Here is a 20912-nt window from a genome sequence, read left to right as displayed (position 1 = left end):
CAGAAATCTTATAAAGATTTTTATAACTTAAAATAATAGAATTATTCTTTTGATAGCCAGTAATTTAAAACAAAAACAAAAAAGGTGGCACTATCCATTTTTATGATTTAGTAATAATTTTAAATAAAATTTAAACAGTATCTTCGTATTATTGAAAAATATTTTTTAATACTCTGAAAGTCATGTTAATAGCCTTGAAACAATGATCGATGTGTATATTGCTTCAAGGACTCTTCCATAACTCTAAAGCATGCATAACAGTTGCCCCAGTGTTTCTTGGCCCACAGAATAAGAATAATTGCTATACAACAAATTATGTATAAATAAAATGAAATTATGGTCTTAACTACCAATTCTTCCTTTTCAGGCTACTTATGTGAATCTTAGCTTTAAGTCAGTGAATTACTTTACTTTGTACATTTTTAAACTGATTCACATTCTCTTCTTTTAATTTTCCTGCTTCATAAGTATTTTGCTGTTTAACTTGCCCATCACCATTGCATGCGGATTATATTTCATTCGGGGGAGAAAAAAGTGAAAATTAATATCAAGTACATTCTTTAAACAGATTGAATACTGGTAAAAACAAACACTAAGTAAATGCCTAATGGAGTGAATCTGAGAGGAATGTGCTTTTAGTAAATTTAGGCTGTAGACATGTTTGAGTAACATTTTGCTATCTTTGTTCTAAAGACGTATGCTAATGGATGGGCTAGAGTAGCAGTAATGAGCTCACTCCATTAAATTAGTTCTTTTTTCTTGTTAAATATCCAAAAGAGAAAAATGGCCCACTTAACTAGGAAAAAAAGTTTTCATTTTAGTGCAGTAGAAGCATGATGCATATTTCCTTTCTAATTTAATTTCTAACCATTAAGACTCAATTCTATAAATGATCCACTGAAGCACTTGGAGAGATTAGAGAAGCATAAACTGAATGTCATTTGAATTTGGCTGGCCAGACACCATGATGTTACATAGCATAATTCGAATTTAAGATCATATTTTTATGAAGGCACTGAGATGAAGCCCAGTGATTTCCATGAACAATTACTAAGAAGGTCCTTGAATGGAACATGAAAATTGGTCTCCTCCGCGGTGGTCATATTATTATTAAGGGTTATATTGGCCAAGCCTTCTAGTCATTGTGATTTGAACTTTTATGAAAATAGTTAATTTCACTCTCAGAATCATAGAAAGAAGTTGCTTTTCAGTCTGTGGGCTGAGGGGAAAAGGATTATAGCTCTAATGAGCCAAATCTGTGCAAATGAGAAAATAATAATCTCCTCATAATTGGAACTTCCTTTTTAGACTAAATGTTGGCCATGAGTTTGTCAAAAGAAAAAAACTCATTCATTATTTGATTAAAAGAATATGTGTAAATTAATACCAAAGAGCTTACTAGAAAGAGGGAATTAAAATGCCTGGCTTGTTTTCACAAATATGTACATTGTTGGAATCTCATTCTGATTTTCTAGTCAAAATAATTATTGTTCTTTTTTATGTAGTTTAGAAAGCAGGGGCCAACCCATCATCTCTTCAAGTAGTATTTGATGTTTACTGCATGAACCATTCACTTTCTGTCTTTCTGGAGATGCCATGTGGGAACCGGGGCTACCATACCCATTTCTCACATGGGGAAATGGAATATGGCTTGCTCAATGTTTTAAACGCATTCTTGAATTGGAACTAGGATTCAAGAATGTCAGTTTCCACATTCAATAGGCAGATTATTATAAGCAGCACTAGTAGTTGCAGCAGTGATGGTGGCATAAATTAATAGGAGAAAACATTTAATAACCCTGACAGTACTTGATTTAGTAGCATGTGAATGTGTGGTTGTGGTTGGAAGCTCAGACCTACGAATATTGTGGCGACATATTATTTAATAGAGGTATACAGTTCTGCTAGGGTTCCTTGTCTCCTTTTTCTGGCTTCTCCTAGCCCTTCCACGTCTGCTGAGTTCGCTGTCCCTCTGAATCCTGGCCCTTCTGATACTTGAGACCAAGAGAGTTTACAAGTCAAGTTGGAGGTTAATAGCCATTTGGAAAACCGCTGGAAGGGGCAGTCAGTCCTACAGAGGAGTTCAAACTGAAAGGAAAGACAGTGAAGGTAGAGAATGAGAGTCCTCCTGTGTGTTTCCTGTGGACCGTCACAGCTTTTGGAGAAGGGCTCCAGCGCACCCCCCTCCAAAAAAAAAAACAAATCAAAACAAAGCAAAGCAAAGCAAAACAAAACAAAAACACTGTGGGAAGAGCCCTGGAATTTCAAATCAAAACAAAGCAAAGCAAAGCAAAACAAAAACACTGTGGGAAGAGCCCTGGAATGAGGCAGCAATGTTTGCTCACTTGTAGGAAGGTTTTAAGAAGCCAGTTTTCAAAAGCCAGGGACTTTCTGTAATTAAAGTATCTCCCTTTCCATCCTCAAAAGAGCATCACTATGCATTATCTTGATTAATAACCATGGCAAGCTAGTAAGGGAATGTCTGAGTTGCCCACAAGATCACAAAACTGATTGGTATGAGAGCTTGACTTGCAACTCCTTTTGCTCGACCTTTTGTTTGGGATCAGTTGGGGATTGGTCCAATGCTTAACTGCTTCATAGAATAACGAGGAGGCCCGTCTCTGTACTTGTTGGTTTACATGGTCTGTAATAGACATGATTGATAAAGTTAAACATGTCTAGGAAATGTAATAAAATAAAACCCTCCAAGGCAAAGACTTTGGTCAAGCTGACTGTTTTTGAAGTAGATAAAGCAATGCTAGCTCACTGATCTGGTGATTCTATATCATTATAATAGGGGTTACTGCTTCTGCAGAGAGGGCTTAGATCAGTTGTAAGAGCTCAATGATTATATGACACTTAAAAAAAATCTTCACCGCTCTTTATTAGTTATTTGGCCTCCTCTGATCACTTGAAGTCAGAAATACTGACTATAAAAAAGAACTATAAAAAAGAAATGAACTATTATGCTTTTATAGAAGAACTAATGAAAGACAGCTTTTTGAAAATTCCCAAATTATCCCATATCAAATGTATTAATCCTACTGATTGCCTGCTCTAACATGTTAATACTCACTGTGAAATTCAAATCTTACTATTTAAAATCAGTGGCACACTGGTTTTTAAGTTTCTACAAAAAGATCTTCATCTTCTCACAGGTCCCACCCAAAACCACTCCCAAATAAGCATACAATTTTAATATAGACGGAAACATAAGATAATTCTCTAACTCTTCAAGGGTCAAGTTTCTCTCCACAATTTCCTCCTTCAAAACATTTGCAAATTTTGCCCAGCTTTCCGTCTCACAGTAAATAGTGTACAGAGGAGTGAGAGAGAACATCTCATTCCTTCAGCCTAAAGATTGGATCCTAGATGTACGCATGCTTGTTATCTCAGCCTTGAAAATGAGCCAAGATGTGGAAAATACAAAAACATCAATCAGTGGACAGGTAGACCATAGAGGAGTATAGAATGGCATATTTTAGGTTGGCATATTCCTCCAGTCCTGCATTCAATCTGGATTAAATCTTTAGCACTTAAAATCCTCAGGCCCTACCAAAAATATAGTCCTGAAGGGTGAATAAACCTGATGGGAACAAGAGCTACCATTTGTCAAATGTTTTACTCAAATTAAGATACATTGTGTTTACAGAAGCCCTTTGATTCACCAAGGGGGAAATAGACCAGTCAACATAGTTACTAGGGCTAATTTGGCATGGCTTGTTCTTTCTAAACTGCTTTACTGTCTCAGGGGTATATGGCAATCAAAGTTAATAACATATTAGGTGGCATAAGTAGATTAGTATTTGCCAGATGGATGATATTGATGGGAGTGATGTGAGTTTAGAGGAAGGAGGAAAGGGAAAGTTTTCCCTGAGGTAGAATATGAATATCTGAATATCTGCTCATGAATGATGTTCTTGAGTTCAAAATCCTATGATGGCAAGTTGGTGAGAAGAAGCATGAAGTATTGTTTTTGTTTGTTTGTTTGTTTTTTGTTTTTTGTGCATAGGGTGTTTTAGAAAGGAAGGTTAATTCTGTGCCTTAGTGGCCAACAGAAGGAATGGTTTGGATGAGTCCTTCTCAAATTTTAATTTCAGATTCTGATTGAATTGTCTTAGGTAAAGTTTGAGAGTCAATTGCCAGTAGTCATTAAAAACAAGAGTGCAAGAAACCATAAAACATAATTCTCAAATACGTAATTCTCAGGAAATACTTCAGAAATTTAGGCTTTCCATGTGTCCCCTTTAAAATTGTCTCCAGGTTTTTACCTTTAGGTTGCACCCTAAAATACTCACCTGCCAGGTTTTTTGTCTCTTGCATCAGACTCTCCATCTCCCTTAAAGTAGCATTGCCAGATTTAGCAAATAAATAAAAATTTAAAAAAATAATAATATAGTGTTCCCAGTTTGAATTTTAATTTCAAATAAACAATGAATAATTAGTATAATTACACCTAAAATATTGCATGGACATACTTATACTAAAAACATATTTATTTGAAGTTCAAATTTAACTAGCTGTTCTATATTTTACCTGGCAGGCTTACCATTGAAACTAATGCCTTGACATGGAATTGGTTTTCATCAACCTCAGCCCTATTGCCTTTTAGAACAGCTAATTCTGTGTTGTGGGGGGCTGTTCTGTGTATTGTAGCAGCATCCTTGGCTTCCACCTACTAAATGCCTGTAGCGCATAGTTGCCACAATTAAAAGTGAGGGGATGAGTTGTCTGCAGATGTTACCAGTGTCTCTTGGGAGAGCAAAATCACTGCCAGTTGAGGAGGAGACTGTGTGTGTGTGTGCGTGTGTGTGCGCGCGTGCGCGCGCATGTGCACACACATGTGAGTATATGTGTGTGTGTGTTTGTTTCCGAATGTTTAGGGAACCAAAACATGAGACTTCAGGAAAGTTCTCTCATGTCTTTCTTAGTCAAATATATCAGACAGGTTTATCTACCTATGAATCTGTTTTCTCATGCCCTGTCACCGCAACACATGCACGAATGTAGTATTTAAAGGCTGCATTAATCGTAATGTTATTTATTCCATTTCCTGAGTAGTTTACCCCTTTTCTAGAGCCTTGGAATCTATATCTGTCCCAAGTGCCAAAAAATTGATCCATGAAAATATAAGTAAGCATTAGCGAGATTAAACTCACACTTTCTTGCCCAGCATTCCTGATCTTCCACCAGCTCCCTCCTCCTTCCCCAGTCTGTCTCCCCTTCGGTTTTCCACTGTATTTTCCAGTGTTCCCCTTTGATCCGCTCCATCCTGTGACACAAACCAAACTTAGACCGCTGGCTAATAATGGTGTTACACCAGCGTTTTCTGATCGTGGGCTTTGCCCTCCTCCCACCCCACCTCATAGCCATCCTTTTAATCAGTCCGTAAAGTCTAACTTTTCAGGAAACCCTATTTTTATTTTTGAGCTCGAAGGGATCTCTCGTCTGGCACTCTATCTGTTTCTCTGACCTAGTATGACAGATTCTTCCCCTGGCTTAGAAACATTTGCTGACTGTCGCTCTCATTCACGTGGAAAGACCATCAGAGTAGGTCTGGGGACTGATTTAATGTTGCACCCTCCACAGAACCATCAATGTGCAGTCCCCCGAGTACCCCCACCATCCGCCTTTGCATGTGAATTTCCCCGCTTTACATGCTTTGTCCCACGCAGCCTCATGGCCCACTCCCTCACCTCTGTGAGATCTTTTCTTAGTAAGGCCTTTCCTGACATCCCTATTTAAAGTTGCTACAGCTCCCAGCCTCCACTCAACTCCCTTTGCTGATTTATTTTTTCCCAGGATATTCATCCCCACTCTCTCCTACTTTATTTTTACTCATTTGTTTATTATCTGATTCCTCTTATGTATGTAATTTTTACTAGGGCAGGATGTTTTATCCTTATCATTTGTTACTTTATTTTTAATGCCTGGAGCAGTTTCTGGCACATATTAGGTGCTCAATAAATATTTGTTGAATGAATGAATGTGCCAGAACACCTGAGAGCACTTTAAGTTAGTCTTAAAAAAAAAAAAAAAAAAAAAAAAGATCCATGAGAATATAAGTAAGAATAAGTAACAGAAAAAAAATATTTTAGCTGGAGGACTTCTAATACACACCCAGATACAAACTCATCACTTTATAACCCCATCTTGCATTTATTTCACACAGAAAGCTTAGGATGAATGTGCCAGAACACCTGAGAGCACTTTAAGTTAGTCTTAAAAAAAAAAAAAAAAAAAAAAAAGATCCATGAGAATATAAGTAAGAATAAGTAACAGAAAAAAAATATTTTAGCTGGAGGACTTCTAATACACACCCAGATACAAACTCATCACCTTATAACCCCATCTTGCATTTATTTCACGCAGAAGGCTTAGGAAAAAAGGTTGAAAAATTGCACTGATTACAATTTGGAAGGAAGGGTACTGCATGGGGCTCCCTTGCTTAAACTTCTCTCTAATAGTAGGTCCTGGAGATTCCACAGTTCCTGATATAACAAATATTGTATTATTTGTCACTAGCTAAGAAGCTGTAGAAATCAAATTGGACCAAAAAAAAAAAAAAAGTGGAAAAAAGCTGTTTCATAAACCTTTGCTTTTTTTTCTTTTTACTTCTTTTATTATGTTCGTAAAAGTTGTATTTGAAGTGAGCAAGTGCCCTCTGGGGCTATGTCTACATGAAATGTTAAGGTATTAAGTGATTATTTTTATACAATCGATCACACGGGTCAGATATACCAGATGGGTAGATTGTTCTCCCAACTATATCGATCAAATTTATGTGAAATTGACTAGTTGATTTGGAACTCCTGAGTCAACATTATATAGACAATGAGTCAAACTTTTTCTCTAAAGGACCAGATAGCAAATATTTCTAGATTTGCAGGCTGTGTAGTCTCTGCCAAAACTACTCAGCTCTCATTGTGCTTGAAAGCAGCCATAGATAATAGGTAAATAAACGGGCATGGCTGTGTTCCAATTAAACTTTGTTTTATGGATACTGATATTTGAATTGCATATAATTTTCACATTTAATGATGTTATTTTAAAAAATTGTTTTCAACCATTCTTTGCTTACAGGCCCTACAGAAACAGGCGACGGGCCAGATTTGGCCCACAGACTATGGTTTCCCAACCCTTGCCACAGCATTTTTGCTTCAAGATATACTGGGGTCCTCCTAGGCTATTCTAATGTAATCTGAGCAAAACTAGATTGAAATGGAGTAGCCATGGGAAATGTGTGAGATCATGCCCATTAAATGAAAGAAAGGCAAGATTTTGAGTCAGACAGCAGCTTGTAGCAGATATTGGAAACATGACTCTGAGTTTAATCTCCAATTAAGACTTTTTAGATCCTTTGTGCTTTTATCTAAATCCTCTTCTCACTTTACAACTTTTAGGTCTAATTAACGCATGTTCATCCATCTATCCTTGTACTAGTGCTTCTCTTAGCATTTTAGAAAAATCTATCCATGAGTTTTTTAAAAGCTAGAATTAGTATGTATTTGTAGAAATGGAGAGACAAGCATGTTATTTTCTACCCTTCGTGCTACGTAATGCTTTATATTATGTTTTCTCCACCTGTGTTATCTTAGCTACAAAGAGATGATTCCAGCAAATGGCAAAGAAAGGATGTTCAGAGTCTACTACTATGCAATTAAAACTTAAGACACTAATGGTTTTAACTTCTCTTTTTTTAGATCTTGTCCAGAATGATGTTGTTTTTAGATCTTGTCCACAATGCTTATCCCCCCTCCCATTCATTACTATACGTTTGAATAAATTGCTTACAATTTATATAACCTCTAATGATTTTATAATATAACTTTTGTGGATAACAGATAATGTATTTTCCAAGATATTTTAAATAATTGTTTATCTCAATTTCTCAATATGTTTTTTCTCAAGAATTTCAAAAAGTGAATTTCTGTGGTTTCATTGTATGGCTTATCCAACTGTTACTGGTTGTTATTAATGTCATGATCGTTCATTTCGATTTGTCTCAGAATTAGACAGCTTATAGCCTCCATACCAGACAAAATCATCTTCCTTAGATGAGTTGGTTTCTCCAAGCGGGAGACCTTTCTAATGCTTCTCTCCGAAGAAACTAGAGTACTTTCATCTTGGCAGGAGGAGACTGGGTTTAGTCTTTGAAAAGAAATCTGTTAAGGTGCTGATAATGTATTTTCAATCAGTAAAATTAGCCTTTCACTTAATAAATAAAGTGAGTCTCTTCTACCTATTTTATATCACAAAGGATTTAGATTTCTTGTCCCTTGTTTTAATTGGAGATTTAAAATATATTTCCATCTAAATGCATTAGTGTTGAGCTCCCCCCCCACCCCCGCCCCATCCCCAAATTGTGCTTCCTGTTTGAAAAAAAGATGAAATGGTTTCATTGCTGATTGGCTGGACGCCTATACAACTTCCTGGCTGCAGGCCATTAACACCCTGGCCAGAAGTGCTGACAGGAAGATGAAGAGATTTACACCCTCTGATTTCTGTATTAACAACAAGGACAAAACAGTAGGTGGTCTTGTCAGTGGGTAATACAATTTAAAGATATGATTTCTTTTTCCACAGGTGCATTTGTCTCTGAAAATTAGCAGTTCAGCTTGGTGTGAATAATAAGGCATCTTCTCTGATGAGTTTGAATCATATTAAAAATCTATATTATGGACAAGTTTATGATTTATAAGAATATTGCCATTTCTCTAAATGACAGAACTGGAGTCAGCATACTTTTTACATCTAAATTCTGATAACTTGAGAAATTCAGTGGAAAGGACATGTATGGAAAGCTTTATGTTTTATAAAGGGACAACACATACATGAATAATAATGGTGAAAACCTTTGTTAACTATTTGACTTATTTAAGATAAAATCACTCTTTAACAACAAACAATGATGAACTATTACGTGATTGCTATGCCTAAATTCTTCACTCTTTTCAATAGTTAACTATCTATCTTTGAAGGGATATATGTAAAGTAGATGTATATGTGTATGCATACATAAACTCATTTGAAATAGAGGATTATATATGTATATATTTGACTACAGTTGTACATATACAACTATACATATGCACACATACCTCTATATCTGTATCTGTATCTATACACACCCACCACATATATGCACACAAACACACGTATTAATATTTAATCAGGCACATATATACACATATACACCTATGTCCATATATCAGATATAGACATAAACTCAGATATAGAGAACCTATAACACAAAAAAAATTGGAAAAAGGAATTAAAGATTGGGTAAAATTATTAATTTTATGTTTTCAACACATCTTTTTTCCATTAAATGAAATGATTGGATTTGTTTGATCTTTAAGGTTTCTTATCTTTAAATGATGAATCTAGCATTTGTTTATCTTCATGCTTCCTTTCATGAAACCACTTAAAAATTCTAGAATTGATGGTAGATAATTATTGGAGAATAAAAAGATTCTAGAAGGAATACAGATGAAGAATCAGGCCATCAATAATCAGTCGACCAATAGCCGTTTACTCCATGTTACTGCAAAGGCCCTGGGCTCTGGACAGAAGAGAACACAGATGATTGAAGTCTTGTTCCTACTTTCAAAATCTTATAATTTTGGAGAAATATGTAGACATCGACATCAAAGCCATCAGTGTAAAGCAGAGATTGATAAGTGGGTTGGAAAATGCATAAACAAGTCCTACATTTCAGAATCAAGAGAGGTCACTTAAAAAATGACTTTACTATGAATCTTGTTTGTCCAGTTAATTTGCTTACAAAACCTTTTCTTGACAGCTGTTTCAAAGATAACCCAACTGTTTGGGTCTAAATTATTACACGTCATAAGTTCTAAATTACAATAATGAGACTTTCCCATAAATTGAGGCGACCACTAAAATATTTGCAAACGGAAAGGGCCAGTCATCAAAACTTTAAAATTGAATAAATCGACTGAAGTTGATTACTTTAGAGTTTTTTAGCAGATGGTCCTTTGCCTAACTGGGCAAAACAAAAATAACCACTCCTCAATGCAATCAGACCTAAAACAAGGAATTTATATGGTGTTTTCACTCTGTAAAACACTGTACCATGAATGTTAACAGAAATATAGAGCATTATATCTATCCTTTAGCAAGCTAAAATTTAGATAGAAGGGATGCATGAAAATATGATAACAATTCCAATGTGTAGTTAGTTGATGATTACCAAATGAGTGCCAATGAGAGTAAATTTTCTGAGAAATCAGAGAAGAAATGGGGAAAATAGATTTGATTTTAATTTAGAATGTTGAATTTGGTTCAGATATTTTACTTGTGCATGCAGCAAATATTTATTGAGTGCCTCCTAAGTGCAGGCACTGAGGATACAACAGTAAACAAATCCAACCAAGGCTCAGCCCTCATGAGATATGAAAAGGCAAAGTAATCAGATAGGTGGGTAGAGAGCAGACGGTGGCAAACCCGAAAAGATAGATGGGAAAGTACAAAGCCATGTTCCGAAACCCAGTGAGAAGACCAGTTAGGATAGGACATATAGCTTTTAAAGGAGAATTATAGGGGAGAAGGATGGAGAGTGAGTGATCTCATAAACCTAAGAAATATATATATATTTGCTATGGTATCTATATCTGGTAAGAAATTTGGAAAATAATGCTGTGTCCTGAGATCCCCAAATTTAAGCTTAAACTCAGATTAACCCTTCATAAGTTTACTGGTGAGAAATTATCTTATAAGTGAACCTCACACATCACTCGTGGCAGGGCTTAAGATAAATGGACTCCATTAATATTTTAATAGACGGTTCTAGATCTAAGACTCAGTTCAATAGCATATATCCTGAAAGGACAATGGAGATTACAATAAAATGTCAATATGTGTCTCGAACATCATTCTGATATAGAAGTATCTGTAAATCACTCTAACGACTGTCTCAAGTCCTCAAATGGCTGAGGCCAAACGAGTAAAATACATTAAAAGAGTTTGCTTCAAAGAAAGCAAAATTTGGTTCAAAGTGAATTCAAAGAACTTGGCAAAATTTAGGATAAATCCGGCTGTTTTAAACTTAAGCTTTTGATCTTCTCTTTGTCAAAAAGCTGTATGACTTTAATAATATTTTAGATAGGCTTTGAGAACAAGAGTTCTATCTACATAGCCAAAGTAAATTAGAGTCAGTGACTCTAAATTAATGAAAAGGCTCAATTAATGACAAAGTAGTTTACTCGTGATTATAAGCAAAGGAAATAAGAGTTGTTCAAATAAATTTGAAATGGTCAGTTTTTTGGTTTTTTTTTTTTTTTTACAATATTGGGCAAATTTTATTGGCTTCTCTCTTACATAAATCTCCAAGCTTGTTTTTTAGGTCCCTTTGTTGAGGCTTCGTGATAAAAGTTGTCTTATGAGCCCTGTATTTTCTACTAGATTGACAGCTCATCCATTATGGAAGTGATGGCGAATCTTTTATTTGCCTCTATATCTCACAACGTTTAATGTATTTTGTTAAATTGTGGTGAATGAATATAAAGTCGTATTAGTTTGTTTAAACATATTAGTTTGTTTAAATATATTAGCTCATTTAAACGTAGAATTACATGGTCATATAATTTTATAAATGAAAAGAACTTTGGCAGTCATGTTCTGTAATCTTCCTTTATTTTTGAGATTCAGATCCAATAACTTGATCTCTTACTCCTGTCCAGTTTCTAACACAACATCTTACTCAAGTGTCTTTTTTTTTCTTACTTCCCTCGAAACCACCACATGTTACCCACTTATGCCAAGTAAAACCCATAGATCACAACTAAATATTTTATGTGGAAATCTGGCTTATTCTTGGCCCATCTCTTTTCCTCACAAACCATACTCAATCTTCAATAGCTCCTTTTGATTATGCCTCAGAATACATCTAGTCTGTCTCTCCTTTTTCATTCTCACTGCTGCTTCATTTGCCCAAGCTGTGGAGCAGAACACCACACATTGGTTATCAGTCCCAGGGGTGGACTCTAGACACTTCTGCCTACTGCATCTGGGTATCAGTGTTACAAAGAAAAACACAGCCCAGTCAAGCACTGGATGGAACGATGCATTACTCACATACAGAAGAGACAGAGTAAGATCAGCTTCAATAGCAGGTAGTAGTCTTCCATGGCTAGTGGGTGCCCCCCACAGCTTATGCAGGACAACTGGCCTACTTGCACCCCTCTTGTACCACAGGAGAAGGACTCCAAATCCTTTCCTTTGGAGTCCGAGATACTGAAGGTTAGGAGCGTGCCTTCATAGTGAGCGACATACACACTTAATCAGAACAAAGGAACAGTCATTGCATCTGAAACAGAGAAAGGTATCTCCACACAATGTGATAAGCCCAGCACAGGCTGTGTGGGCTCCTTATTCATTCCTAAGGAAGTGTTACAGGCCCGAGGCTCGTTCTTATGTGGCTTACTGGGGGGTCAAAAGACTGCGTTCACAAGAAGGCCTTTCTCAACACAAGCTGTATTGCCTTTCACCTAGACTACTATTAAGATTGTGAGATTCTTGCTTTCACTCTGGCCTTCACCTGTGTCCTCTTCCCCCAAACTATTTTCTACGCAGCAACCAGAATGATCTTCAAAAATAATATGAATCCAATTGTATAATTCTCTTGCTCAAAATCCCTTAATAACCTCTCAGTGCAATTGAACTAAAATCCAAACTTACTAAGATGGTATAAGGCACCTGAATTATCCACCCCTGGCTAAATCTCCAGTGTAATTTTTTGGCATGCATCTCTTTGCCTACTGCTGTTCAAAGCTTATGCTCTATCTTTTGAACCAGGCTTCTTTTTAAGAAATACTTCTCAATATTTTAATACTTCTTTTTACATTCATAGATCATAAGATCAGGAAAGATCATAAACAAGCTTGGAAGTAATATTGTTGCTGAGTCTATAAAAAAGCACGTAAGTGCTCTGTAAGTATTTGAGGCTTAAAGCTGTTCTGAAGGAATATTTGACTTCCAGCTACGCATACCTGTAACCCATGTCTGGCTCCCTTAGAGGCAGGGAAAAGATATACCTCTGCCCAGGCATGTCCTTTTTTCATCTTCCTCCTCAGTCCCAGTATCAGACAATACACCTGGATATGATTCCACAACTAAAAGGTTTTTAGGAAGGGTGATTTGCCATTCTCCAATTTACTGACATTCTTCTACAGCCAAATGATCGCTAGGGACTAAGAATATGAACAGATAAATTGGAATAAATGATTAGTGGTGGACATTGATCCAGGTAAGTCTGAGACACTTCGCAAACTATGAGCTTTGGTATCAAACTTTTTTTTCTTTTTGAATAGCTCACTATATCAGGTATATTTGGTTACTCTGAGTCAAGTTATCAAAAATTTGGTAATTCTTTAAAGTATTTTGATTTTATCAGGGTGTCAATAGAGAAAGTGGAAAATCACATAAGTTCTATAGTTAAGCAGAAATATTTTTTTATGTTTTTACTTTCATTGTGCAAATGCACAGCATGCAAATGCATTTTATTAGCTCTTGTTTTAATGACCTTTGAAAATAATATGAAAATCTCTTGCTAAGTTTTCTGGTTATGGGCTTCCCTATTTTAGGGGCTTTGTCATGATTCACAAAATATGCTGGATGTGAATCTCACACTATTTCATACCACCTGCCATCATGGAACTTATAGTACTTATGTAGCAAAACACACAAGGCCTATAATAAAATTAAAGAACAGTATCAAGCTCTCTTTTGTGATAGAAAAAAGCAGTTGTAGAGATCCCTTAGTGCTTCCCCATTATTTACTGAAATATTTACCATGTCCAAAAAATGTGGTGGCATTTAGATTCAATGTTTTGCACATGTTCTTCTGTCTAGAATGTCCTTTTGGATCTTGGGCACTTGGTGAAACCCTATTCACGTATTCAAGACCCAGCTCATAGTCCAGCATTCTTATGCTCTTTCCTGATTTATCCCCTTCCTAATAGGCATCACTAAGGATTATTTTATCTCTGTCCCATAGTACATTGCAATTGTCACATAGCACTGTCCTTATGCATTTGCTTTTCCTACTGGACTATAAGCTCTTTGAGGAAAGAAACTAGTTGTTTGTGATTGTCTTCTTCAGACAATTAGGATGATGCCTGCCACATATAAGGTGCTCACTAAATGTTGACTGTATTAGTTGGAGTTCCCCAGAGAAACAGAATCAATATTACATATATATATGTAATATATATGTAATATATATCTGTATATATGCATATATAATATATATGTAATGTAATATATATAATATATATGTTATATATATGTGTGTAATATATATATATGTAGTATATATATCTATATATTTCCTGTATAGTATATGAATAATCTAAAGAGATTTATTGTAAGAAATTGGCTAATGTGATTATGGAGGCTGAGAAGTCCTGGACCTGCAGTTGGCAAGCCGCAGACCTAGGAGAGCAGATGCTACAGTTTCAGTCTGAGAACCAGGAGAGCTGATGGTATACGTTGCAGTCCGAGTCTCAGTCGAAGGCATGAGAAGACTAATGTCCAGCTTAAAGGCAGTCAGACAGAGAGAGTGAATCCTCTCTTCCTTCACCTTTCTGTTTGATTCAGTCCTTCAGTGGATTGGAAGAGACCCATCCACGTTGGAGAGAGTAATCTGTTTTACTCAGTTGACAGATTTACATGTGAATTTCACCTAGAAACACCCTCACAGATAAATCCAGAATAATAGTAAACCTAACATCTTGGCACTGTGGGGTCCAATTAAGTCCACACATAAAGCTAACCATCACACTGACTGACTGGTTGACTGACTGAATGCATAATTTGGAAAGTCCCATGAGATGAGATAATCAATATCAGTAGGGGTTCACATCAGGGTTTTCAGGAAACCTAGATGAAGTAGTGAAGAGATGGTGACAATGAAAAGATGCAAAACAAAATATTATACAATGTCAAGAGCTTGCTTTTCTGTTATTTAGGTAATCCACCTGCCTTGAATTAAGTACAGTTTACAAGTAGGCCCAGCAAATATCAGCCACATTCATAATCAACTTTCATGAATGTTGTGACCATTCATTAGCCATGTGTAATGAGAATTAAGCTTGATAGAAAGCCCAAGCCTGAATTCTGTGAAATTATTCATTACTATTGATGATAAACCAATCTCAGGTTTTATAATAAGAATCGTATCTGCAGTAGCGAATGAAAATCAAGTGATTGTCAAAAGCTGTGGAGGTAAACATCTCTTCATGAGATCAATATGCTCATGAATAGTTGCTTGAAATTTACAATGAATGTAACACACTGAATAGAGTGTTAGAATCATTAGCAAAATATCCCTTTGTGTATTTCAAAATATGCTTATTTTAGAAAACAAAAAAACATTTTATCTCACTTTAAAAAATGTTTATTAACATAATTTTATATGATTGTGTAATGTTAAGTACAGTAGCTATACCATAATTTGCTTAAGCAATCACCAATTGTACAATTAGCCCATTTTCTGTCATTTGCTATTTTAAATAGGCTGCATTGAATAATTTTATATATCTTTTTTCTTCATATATTTATGGATAGATTCCTAGGAGTGGAGTTCTTGGGCTAAATTATTATGATGCACATTGCCAAATCATTTTTCAAAGGTACTATATCAATTCATACTTTTAGAAGGATTGTTAATTATCATTTTGAAATCTTTGCAACATTAATAGGTTAAACCATTATATCATTTTTGTTTATATTTTTTGTTGTTGATTACTAATGAACATTTTTCTGCATTAGAAATTTGTCCTTTAAACAATTCCTATAGAAAATCTTATAGTAAAGTAAAACAAGCAAACAATTCCTAATTGAACTGCATTAATATCAGTTTCCATTTGGCTTAATTCATATATACAAGTAAAAGACTGGTTTCAGTCATCAAAGATATAACAGCACAGTTAAGAGGAAAAGTAGCTGCCACAATATAGGGGTTGCTATCTCGCTCTTTCTGTAAGAAAAAAATTCTAATCTTCATGTGGAATAATGGCATTGAATGTTCAATATAAGTGGATTAGATTTTATGAAGGATCTATGTCCAGGGAAACAATACCATGTTGAGTCTGAGAGAAAGGTGGTAAAGCTCTCTTTATTATTTGACCTTGAGCTGGGAAATAGATATTGTATAATAACTCAGATGAGTGAAAGAAAAGCTACTAAAATGCTTAGGAAAATATTTCCAAAGTCTGCCTATATTGACTCTGAAGTTAACAAGAAACAAGGATGGGCCAAGCTGAATCTTGCTTGTCTAATTGCTGATCATGAGTCGGAGAGGAACAGGGCTGTTAGTACATGGCTGTAATTCATACCTGACAACCGTCTCCGGGAAGAAGTTGGAGAGGCCAGAATAATCCAGCTCCGGTTTTGCTGGCCACTTCTACAGAGCATCTTTTAAAACTTTGTCTTTCCAAAGACGGCACCCTTTCCCAATTCTTATAAAGGCACCATGTAGGCTACCAGAGGCCCTAAGGATGTTATTAAGAGGGATGATTTGGAGAACCTTGGTGAGAATATGATAGACCAGCATTCAGACTTGCTCTTTGTCACCCACAGATTACAGAGGTCCCAAAATAACTATCTGGTTCCAAGTCTTGTGTATGATCAGTCCTCAGGGATATGGGATAGTACTACCTCTCCAAAGCATTTATATTGGACATACCCCAAAGGTGATTCTGAGACTTAGTTGATGACATTTCTCCTTAGAATTTTTTGCCTGGAGAATGAGTTCATTGTGTGCTACTTATCTTGCAGAGCTGGACAGACAAACTGACTGTGTAATTTGCCTATACAGTGCCCCCCCCCGCCCCCTTCACATCTATTACATCCTTCTGAGGTTCAATTAATTGGCCACTTAAGTGTTTCTTAAAACATTACACACTGGGTGAGTGTGGCTGGCTCCCCCTAGACACGTACTAGACTTGTTTTGCAAGGCCATTTTCAAGCCACTGCTCTTCAGTGAACCACCTAAGCGTCTGTAATTTTGCCAATGAAAATGAAGAAGCTAAAACAAAAGCAAAAACAAAAACCTGTAAAAAAAAAATTGGGGAATATAACTCTCAGAGGGACATACACGGCAGAAATATGCTTATAACGAATTCCATGACTCCTTTATTAGTCTTCTGGCTGCCGAAAAGAACCAGATCTAGAGAACTTCTCTTGGATTACCTCTATTCCCTTTCCCTTGGCTAATTAACGGACGTAGCCTTCAGGCTTTAATTTGGAGCAAACAAAGCATTAACACCAGCTTTCCTGTGGCAGTTGTAGAATATTACCACATTGATGAATATTTAAAAGCAAGGCATGTTTCCAACCCCAGGTTCTGTGCCCCTATTGATAAGTCTCTTTTTTATTAAATGAACTTTAATTACTTAATAATTAGACCTTCCATAGGAGGAGATGGAGATCCTGATAGTCTGCCCAAGAGGCTAGAGGGCAAAGCAGGAGAATGTGCCATTTTCAGATTAGAATTTCAAAGGAGTAGGCCCAATCTGCAGAATGTGTGGGTGGAAAAGAGGCCTCCCCAGGGGCGGAGAGTCTAAACCTGGGCTGTGAAATGCTTTATTCCACTTTTGCTTAAAAAGCAAAATAGTTCAGAATTAAATGAATCAGAGTACGTGTGGAAGATGTTCAAACTTTCTGACTGTCTGGATGTGATGGAAAGATTTCTCCTGATCTGTGTGGTGTGTGTGGGCATGGGTGGAAGGGTAGGAGAGACTATTGTTCTCATTATTTTAATTCTGAGAGCCTAACACATTTGATGTCCCTGCAGATTTGGCAGCTTTTCGTTTATTGCCATGGTGATTTTTTACCTCATTTTTTTTCAGCATCACAAAAGAAAAGCCCAAATGAAAAATGTTTGCTGCTTTTGCTATTAACATTTCTTCTGCCCTGGTGACAGTCTGGTTGTCCCTAGCTCCTAAAGAAATATGTTTTGGCCGGAACCTGATTGATGGCTGCAGCCATTGCCCATGCTATCCCAGATGGGTGAGGGCTGGCTCTGAGAAGCTGATAACTTTGTTCTCGGAGACAGTGATTTGAGAGGAGGATGGGGAAATCTCATTTAAAATGTATATCACGGGTCCACAATTTAAACTTATGAAGCTTAGATAAAATTTTCATCGATGCACAAGGCATAGCTCTTTTTTCTCCGTAGATTGATTCTCTTTTCAAATGAAAGGCTTTATGAGTTGACATTTATGTAGCCTCAGCTCTTTCTCACTTTTCCTAAAGAAATATCTGTTTTCTCCCTCTCTTTATGTTTCCGTAGTCATTGCTGTCATTCTTAGGCCTTCTAATATTTAGAGCTTCTAATATTTAGGATATTTTCCTAAAGTTAGTATCTTACCAATAATACATATATTTTTTTTATTCAACAAGTATTTGATGGACATCTGGATGCCATGTACTGTGCCAAATACTCAGAGTACAGAATAAAATAGATCTAGCCCCACTTTTGTGGAATTTACAGGTTAGCCAGGAAGATGGCTATTAAATTAATTCTACAGTTAATTGATAACAATTGAAATAAGTGCTGCAAAGGAGACGTATAGGAGCAATTCTCTTTGGTTTCGAAGGAGGCCTGTTGGAAGAATTTAGAATTCTCATACTGTGCCAGCTCTGTTTACACCTACATATTCAAGCACCATGTTACTGAGGAGCTGAAAATACTGAAACCTTCACTCCTCCTTGCATGGGTAGTTAGTAAATGTTCTAGAAAAGAACTGTGGTTATAGCTGTTTAACAAGCCTTGAGCAACATTTAACAAAGTAACATATATAAATAGACACTTAATGAATCATTTTGGTGTTAAAATTAGTATTAGAGAATAATGGATCTTTTACAGAAATCAAAATAAGCAGAGTGGGACGCATTTCTCCATGGTATTCTTATAATGGCTATTCATCTCTTTCTAACAGCATCTAATGTTTACTATACAGCTATAATTAGGATAGTTGACGTAAATAAAACCTCTGATGCTGAAGCCTAGGCACTTTTATTGACTATTATCACTTATAATATTTGAATTATAAGTGTTTATGTTTACCATTTCTAGGACTGAGGACAAAATGGAGCTCAATATGTATCTGACTTTTTCATATGTAAAACAACATGTTCTGTTATTTTAATATTTCCTGAACTGATCCCTCTCTAGGTGCTGGTGTTTGCTAATGCACGGATGTGCAGATAATCTGTAAACCTGTAAAGTGGCTGGCATGGGATACTTCCAACAAGTCTCGGTGTTTCTAGATTTAAAGCTGCCATTGCATCCTGTGCCAGACTAGGTGTGAAGGCAGGAACCTTGACTACAATTTATTCTGGATAAAAACCTCTTGTCAAAGCCAACACTGAAAGGCTCTTATGAAAGCACCAAAAATAGGTCTGCGTGCTATTTTTAATAGTGCAGTACTTCAGGCTGAAGTTTGTGTATAGGGAGAATTTCATATTAAGCAACAGAGTTTTACCTAGTACTGTGCCGATTCTAGGAAGTTGAGCAGTGGGGAGGTACTGATATATAATAGAAACTCCTCTTAAGATATTTTCACTTAGTTTGTTGAAATAAGGTATTTTAAGGAGTATAATAATTCAATACTGAAGTTTTTAAAAACACATTTATGCACAGTGCAAATATTTGAATCAGTTTTGCTACCATTACAGTTCCAGCTGTAAAGTGGAGATAATAACACTTAAAAGAGCTGTTGTAAGGATTAAATGAAGTAATTTATAAAGGAGTTTAGAATAGTATAAATCATAAAACTGAGACCTTGTGCAAATGGGAAAATGGAGAAGTGCCCCCAAGTAATCAGACACCCAGGTATGTTCATCCCAAAGTGCCACAAAATGAAGAGACAACATTAGAAAATGAAGAGACAACAGTTAAACATAATTATCAAAATTTGGATGTTTACAATGCTCTATTTAAACATTTAGAGTCATGTAGAAACTTAGTAAATGTTTTCTTTCAGTAGCTATTTCATATATTCTGTGTATATAAAATATGAAAAAAACCTATATACAAATGTATAAACACTTTTCAGGCTTTTATTTATACAATCAAGTATGTCACACTCTCTGTGACTTACGAGTGCTATAAAAATGCAAAAGGTTGGGAGATGATTTCCTGGAAGCAAGACTAGGGAAATGGGTATTTTTTGACTCAGTATTTTAAGCATGGCTATATTTTTGATAAGTAGATATTAGAAGAGAGGGTACATCCCTTTGGAGAAAATATCATGAGAAATAAGTCAAGAGGAAGCCATGTTTAGAGCATAGGCCAGTTCAATATGTCCAGTAATTATTTTATGAAAGATGAGCCCAGAAGATGTATTATCCTAGATACTTGGGTACCAGAAGTTGGGGTATAAGACAATATTAGAAAATTTTTGGAATGTCAGAGTTTTCTGAGTGAAACAAAAACTGGTCATTTAGGAACACTGATCTTTTGACTGTGTTTGAAATAGACTTGGGTAAAAAAGGAGTAGAAATAGGAAGACCATTTGGGCTGTGATTACAATGGATCAAATATGATCTACTGAGTTTAAACCAGGCTTTTTTCATGAACAGGCTCTTGTACAGGTAACTATTTTTCATGAGGATCTAGTTAATATTGTATTTACGAATGAAGCATAGGAATTGTTTGTATTGCATTAGAGCATTAAATGACTCTTCTGACAATACTGTATTTCATTCTTACGAGTTACAGTGAGTTTAATGTTCATTACTAGGTGCTCATACTCATGCCTTGAAAATATAGTACTAAGCCGATAGCCTATAACTTCTTCTTTTAATGCTGTTGCTGGTTTGTACACCACCATGAGATGTGAGTGCTACAATTCAGCACAATATTGGGGGCATTAATTCAA

The 20912-nt window shown here is 35.9% G+C and overlaps 1 protein-coding gene across 1 annotated transcript in view; it reads left to right on the top strand.

The window, feature by feature from the left end:
• The window catches only part of DCC (DCC netrin 1 receptor), a 1008917-nt gene that overhangs the window by 441860 nt on the left and 546145 nt on the right, over positions 1 to 20912 (top strand). The window lies entirely within an intron of this gene.

Source organism: Pteropus alecto, unplaced genomic scaffold (genome assembly GCF_000325575.1).
Source record: "Pteropus alecto unplaced genomic scaffold, ASM32557v1 scaffold146, whole genome shotgun sequence".
In the NCBI taxonomy this organism is placed as follows: domain Eukaryota; kingdom Metazoa; phylum Chordata; class Mammalia; order Chiroptera; family Pteropodidae; genus Pteropus; species Pteropus alecto.
The sequence above is the reverse complement of the archived record's forward strand: the minus strand, read 5'-3'. Positions and strand labels throughout refer to the sequence as shown.